Source organism: Achroia grisella, unplaced genomic scaffold (assembly GCF_030625045.1).
Source record: "Achroia grisella isolate CSIRO2021 unplaced genomic scaffold, CSIRO_AGI_Agris_v1 utg807, whole genome shotgun sequence".
Lineage (NCBI taxonomy): Eukaryota > Metazoa > Arthropoda > Insecta > Lepidoptera > Pyralidae > Achroia > Achroia grisella.
The window spans coordinates 551,386-558,494 of record NW_026713028.1 but is presented as its reverse complement, the minus strand read 5'-3'; the positions used below and the strand labels follow the sequence as shown (position 1 = coordinate 558,494).

Below are 7,109 nucleotides of genomic sequence, written 5' to 3'. Positions count from 1 at the left end.
CCAATAAAATCCCGCGATTTATTAAATCAAAAACCCTTCGAACGACTGTTAATTTTTCAAACCAATTAAATAGGGGTACAGGATGAAATTCGAGCGATACGCGTTGTTGGAATGAGACCGAGGTTGCCGTAGAAATTTACGAGATAAGTTTGAATTTTGTGACCCCTTTTGGGTAGGCTCGTTGCCATGGCAACGCGCTCGAGGGATCCAGAGTTTTACACCGATTGGATTGTCCAACCGCGTTTACGGTTGAACCTGATTACATACTTTTCTTTCTTGTATCATATATTGACACGTGGAGTTATTTAATATTTATCATTTGTAGAAACTTTTTGACGCAGAGTTTCTGGGTTCGATTCTAGGTAGGATCGATTTAGGAAATTATAAGTTCTGAGTTAGTTCATGGGTAGTATGTATTAGTAGTAGATGTATGTAGTAATAGTATTAAAAGTACAGTAGAAAGTACAATAACTATTAAGCCTTTCAATTTGATTATCTTTGTGTTAGAGTAACGCCATCTAGTAATAAATTTATGTACTAAATTTGCCAGTTATAGATAGTCGTCACTTGTCAAATATCGGGATAAACTACATAAAAATTGGGGATAGATTTGATTGTAATAGATCTACTATATATCTATTAATAAATACATTTAGTTTCTTATTTTGTAGACCATAGGTTCCATAATCAGCAACATACTACGTTTTATTATAGAGATCTGATGGTGATTAAGTAACTTGACCATCCCTAACATCCTCTAGTGTATACCAAAAGTGCTGACGGGATCACTTCATTAATTGAACAACATCCACAATAACCCGCCTAAAAGATAACGCTACCTCTATTCTAATACAATGACCTAAATTGCTACAATTTAACTTTCTCGTATTATAATTTTACGATGTATACTTAAGAGAAAAAATACTTTAATATTAATCTTATAGCTTTAGTTATTACAGGGTGTAATAAAGGCAGGCTCATATTCTGAGGGACACTTAAGCCCCACTCTCATAATGTTATTAAAACTCCTCGAGAATCTACCTTTATACTGTAGATAGGAACATCTTATTGTGTACATTCTTAAGTCTTAAAATACTTGTACAGATAACATTTCTTTATGAACTAATGAGATCTTAAATTAATCATCAGGATTATAGAACCGGAACTCAGAGTCTTAAAAATGTACAAAGCATTTACAGCTAATTAACACGTTGAAGACCGAATTGAAAAATCTTTATTCTCACATAGGGACCGGTATTATAAATTATTATTTTATAAATATGTTTTTAGTGTACAATTTGAGGTAGACATTATTTAAGCCCTAGATTTATTTTAATTAAAGTGCCCATCGGTGATCACACGCTCCCAATGTGTAAATTTAGTTAACCTGTTATAACATATTTTTGAATTTCGAATTCTTTACTGTTTTACTTTTTTACCATATATGATAGCTTGATGTTTCAGTATATTTTTAATACAAAAACAGTCTGTTTTGAAATGTCTCGGCCTAATTCTTGTATTTTTTTCAATAACATTTTAATAGTACACAGTTTCATAGGTTCAATGTAGTGAACTAAGAGAAAAAGAAATATGTAATGTTTATTTCGTCCGTAGATATTAGAGAATCTATTATTCATATTCAAGATAATAAAGTATAACTAGCTATATCATATTTAAAAATGAGGTTTGATTACTTTTTTTCAAAACAATCTTATATTTATTGGGCTCTCTAAAATATGGTCAAGCGCAGTTATGGCTGGCTCATCCATCATACTCGTGAACTGCTGCTTGCAGGGACTGGTCTGCTCTTATCGCTACTACTGATTTAATATTATTGTGTATTTATATTTAACCCTAATAAATTAGTGCTGGTTGGTAGTTTGTATTCATACGTTTCGAATTGTATAATGTGAACAGGATTGTATAAAAGAGCAACACACAAGTTTCTTGCTTGTTCTTCTTGTGATGAGACAGCTTTCCGAATGAGCGGTAGATTAAAAAAAACATTGTTACGACTACTCAAAAGTGCTTAAATTAAGTTTATTTGAATAAATGATTTTCTATTCTATTCTATTCTATTCTTATAGTATAATATTTTTGACAAATGTACCAACGTGCCAAGCCAGTATAACGAAATAAAAATATCGAGCCATAAAACGTCTGTGATTTCCAAAATACGAAATAAATTATATGATAATAAGTAGCACAATGTATTATACATTTTAAATTATAATATAATAATAAAATACTTTTCTTGTTTCTTTCTTTTTGATATATAACAAAACTTTTTTCCTATAGCAACTTAGGGGTCTAAACTTCAAGTTTAAAACACGTAATTGACTACATTATTTAAATTATTAACCGGGTCTTAACACGAATAATTTTATGGCAAATAAAGGTATTTACCTCTCTCTCTCCTCTCCTGTTGTCACCTATCTACATTGACATCGCTGTTACCCCAGTCAGCTCGTGACCACGGCTAGTGTAACCTAGTCGAAACGTCGAGAGAGGTAAATACCTTTATTTGCCATAAAATTATTCGTGTTAAGACCCGGTTAATAATTTAAATAATGTAATATTAAATACGAAAGTTTAAAATTAACGTAATTAACTGTTTTCTCAATGTTATATATGTGGGATCGATAGTAATTGTTATGTAAATAAAACAGACTCTCACCTAATGATAAATGTATATTAACAAGAAAGGTTACATAAATTAATAGAAATTATATATAGAACTAGCTGTACACGCAACTTCGTCCATATGGAATTTAACTTTATTTTTTCTAAAATAAAAGTAGCTTAAGTTATTCCTTATTATATCAGTTACCTGCCAAAAAAAGACCCGTCAAAATCGGTCCAGCCATTTCAAAGATTAACCGGAACAAACAGACAGACAGACAGAGAAATATTTTAATAAATGTTATTTTAGTGTATGTACCGTATCTATATTCATATGCATGTAGTAAAAAACGGTTATTTCGATATTACAAACAGACACTCAAATTTTATTTATATGTATAGATTATAGCTGTATATGGCGAGTGACGGATGACGTAAGAATATATTATAGGTGAATTATGGAACGCGTCTGTCTCGTCTGTAAGCGGCCAGTAATCATGAAAAGAGGTAATGATGTGAAATGATTATACAAATATATACAATAACACCATACATATACTAACAATTACTTATTATGAAGAAACTTCTTTGTCAGATTCTTCGTTGTTAGTCATTATTATACAAATACAATATACAGCTAACTGAATACATTTCGAGTACTCATTTGAAGGCTATTTGCCAGTGTTAATGAAGGAAGCTGTCTCAAGATACCTCTGACCTACTTGTAATGTATTGTTTTTTACAAACGTGACACAAGTCTAATATAACAGACGTTTAAAAACTATGTTCTCAACTGAAGCTCTGAAAATTATTATGAAATGTCTGCAAATTTTCATAAATAAATATATAAATAACACTGGACAATTAATATAGCGCCATCTAGTTAAACAGAGCTTGTGTTGTGGGTACTAAACAACTACTATAACTACTACTTGGATTTTTTTGTAAATATATACATAATATACATAGAAAACACCCAGACTGATACAAACTATTATACTCATGAACATAAATATTTGCACGTGCGAGAAATCGAACCCATCTATAAAATAAACTGCTACACCATCGAGGCTGTCAAACAAACATTGTTTTCTACTAAATGATTTCAGTCCTGCATCACTTAGTAGAAATGATTAGAAAACAATGTTCAGTTCAATAAAGCAGTGAGATAGCATTATTCATGTAGGTAATAGGGTATAAAACGAATAGTTTAATTGTAAATGAGGTATTTACCTCACTCGACGTTTTCAGCTCAACGTAGTGAGTCAACAATCACTAAAAATTTACAATTTATTTTCAACACATGAACATTACGTCATGCGTAATAAAAAGTTCGAATGGAATATCTTCACATTGTCAAGTGCTGGCCCAATCATTGGTTGGAGAAATAAAAAGTGAAACGACGAACATTCGAAATTTGAATTACGAAGTTCAAAGACAATATTCCAATGAATGGGTCGCAATTTTCTTTTTTTTCTACTGCCAATAGGTTCGTAATGTAAAATCTGAGCGTCGGCAATAATTCTAATTTCAAATATTGTCTTTCGAATGAGTATTCTAATGGAAATAGAATTGTTATCAGTGCGTATGTTCAATTTTTACTTTTTTTTTGTACAAGGAAAATGAGTGTTGCTTTTTTAAGTATTTCAATACAATAAAATTTTATTGAGTACTCTTTTATTTGCTGTTAAGTAAAATAATACAGATATAGCTGAATAGAAACACTTTTATTTTCAATCAGACTCGGTATGAAACAATAACAGCTGAATTCCTTTGTTCTTCATTTTAGATACAAAATAAAAAAGACGTTAAGGATTTTATAAAGACACAGTAAACTGAACTTGAGTATTGCAATAACTGAGTCGGGACCGGATATCCGCTTTTATTTCAAATCATAATTTTAATTTATTGGAGTCGAGTTCAAAGTTTTGCTATAACATTCGAGCGTAGGGTAGGTTTTTTTTTCAAAAAAAAATTACCCTACGCTCGGGGCGAACAGACGTGTCATTAGCAATACCGAAATTTAAAATTAAAATTTATAACTGTTTACTTAATAAATTTAGAATCTAAGGAAGAAAAATTATTACAAGTCTAAAATAATAGTGAAAGCTTAAGTATATAGTGAAAATACTACTATGTCGCTACAGAGAACTCCCACGAAATGTTCATCGAACCCAGACTTAACTACAGAAAATATGCAGAGATATCCATCACGAAAAAGAAAACAACCGGAAGATTCTGCATGCGAACAAATAGAAAAACTCTCAGAAAGACTTTTTGAGAAGATCAACTCATGGAAAGCTGATATAGATAGAGGGATTTCAAGTATTAATAGCAAAATAGATACAGTGATAAGATGTGAACTGGACACATTATCTACACGTACATTGGATATGCAGGAGGAATTAAATAAACTGCGCAAAAACTACGACAAACTCGAGTCAACAATCTCCAATTTACAGGTACGCCAAACTGAAGTAGTCAAAGATATTCTAGATTTAAAGAATAGTATGGAATTTCAATCTAGTTCTCACTCTGATTTACAAAAACGCATATGTGATTTGGAATCTACAAATAAAATCCTGCTTACAACTGACAACAAGGTACAGAATTTAAATACACATATCAACTAAATGAATTAAATATATATATCATATATATATTCATAACTTAGAAATTATCGGCGTGCCTGAAGCTAAAAATGAATGCCTAATAGATCTCACTATTAAAATTGCACATCACGCAGGCGTTGTCATCACCAGAGATTGCATAGAACATGGAAATCGCATTCAACCAAGACAAATCATTCAAGGGCGACCCAGGGTAATTGTAATAAAATTAAAATCTCGGCTGCACAAAGACAACATCATCTCTGGTTTACGAAAATGTCATGGAATAAAGACCAAGGATGTGGGTATTCCAGGCGAAGATCGTCGGATCTACGTCAACGAACATCTGACCAGTAATAATAAATTACTACTTAAAAAGGTAAAAGATATAGCTAAAACAAAATTATTTAAATATGTGTGGGTAAAAAACTGTCAGATTTTCGTGAGACGAAACGAATCTTCACCAGCTATTTTAATAAAAAACGATTGCGACATATCAAAAATCCGTTAGAAACATTTTTGTTACTGCTTTGTGTTACAACTTCTTTATTTTTCTACCAAAAACAACAGTGTATCTGTTTTTCAGTCACGAAGGTTCATGTCATCATTAATACTATATTAATACAATATCTCGAAACGCTAACTGTCAGTCTACATCTTGTTCTATTCATACTATTTTCTACAAGACTATTAATCCACACAAACTACAAATATATACAAACACACACACATTACAATACATTTATCACACTACAATTCTATTTCTCTTGTTTATTTTTGGAGTACGTTATTGAAAACACAATAATAAATACAACATTCGTAAAACTAATTCATTCTAAAAACTCTGCCCTAATACTGGAGTATAATCACTTTATCTTAATATTATTATCAGCTTTTAAAACCTACATAAAGTACACTATATTTTATCTTATGGTTAGTGAAATAATTATTTTAAACTGTGCTATAAAGGAACATCCATTCATGACATTTAACTTTGGTGAATTGATGGTGCTATTCCACTCGTATAATACAAATGAGCGTGAGTCGACACTAAAAAACGCTTGTCTACCCGACATTGACAGCAATATTATAAACACCGCCAAAATTATTCTTTTATTTAACATAATATATATATCCGCGCGCATTAATTATAACAAGTTTGATATTAAGTGTATAAAAATGAATAAAATATGCAATGGTATTGACTTAGGGAATTGTTTTAAATTGCAGTATGGTTATGCAAATAAAAACAGTATTTTAGATAATTACGTTTCGTATCAGGTATTAAGCATAACTACGATGGTAATTATTGTTTGTACAATTCAGTGACTTAAATTATTTAAAAATTTATTATCAAAATGCGCGCGGTTTACGCACTAAAACGTCAGATTTTTTTCGAAATATTTTAACAAATAATTATGATATCATTATCATAACGGAAACCTGGTTATGTGACGGAATTTTTAATATAGAACTTTGTGACGACCGTTATGATGTATATCGGTGTGATCGGAATCGCACACTTACGGGTAAAGCCACTGGCGGGGGAGTCATGATCTGTACTATGCGTAACTTGTGTGCCATTCCGCGTCCCGAGTGGTCTATCTCACCTACAGAGTCAGTTTGGTTGACGATACCCTCTCGAAGTATTGTTTATGACAATTGTCACACATCATTTAACTTGCACATAGGAGGAACATATATCCCGGGTGGCCTCCCGAATCAATCTCGTGATATTGATAATATTCTACATACAGTAAACAATCTTTGTACAAATTTTAGTAATGACCGAGTGTTATTGGTAGGGGATTTTAATTTGTCAAATATTGAATGGCACTGCGACGGACCTTCTTTTTTAAAAAAAGGTGCTATTGAAAT

General features: G+C 31.3%; 1 pseudogene; it reads left to right on the top strand.

Moving 5' to 3' along the window:
- Positions 1-4,606: 4,606 nt before the first annotated feature.
- Positions 4,607-6,688, top strand: LOC131851753 (uncharacterized; annotated as a pseudogene).
- The last annotated feature ends 421 nt before the right edge of the window (positions 6,689-7,109 follow it).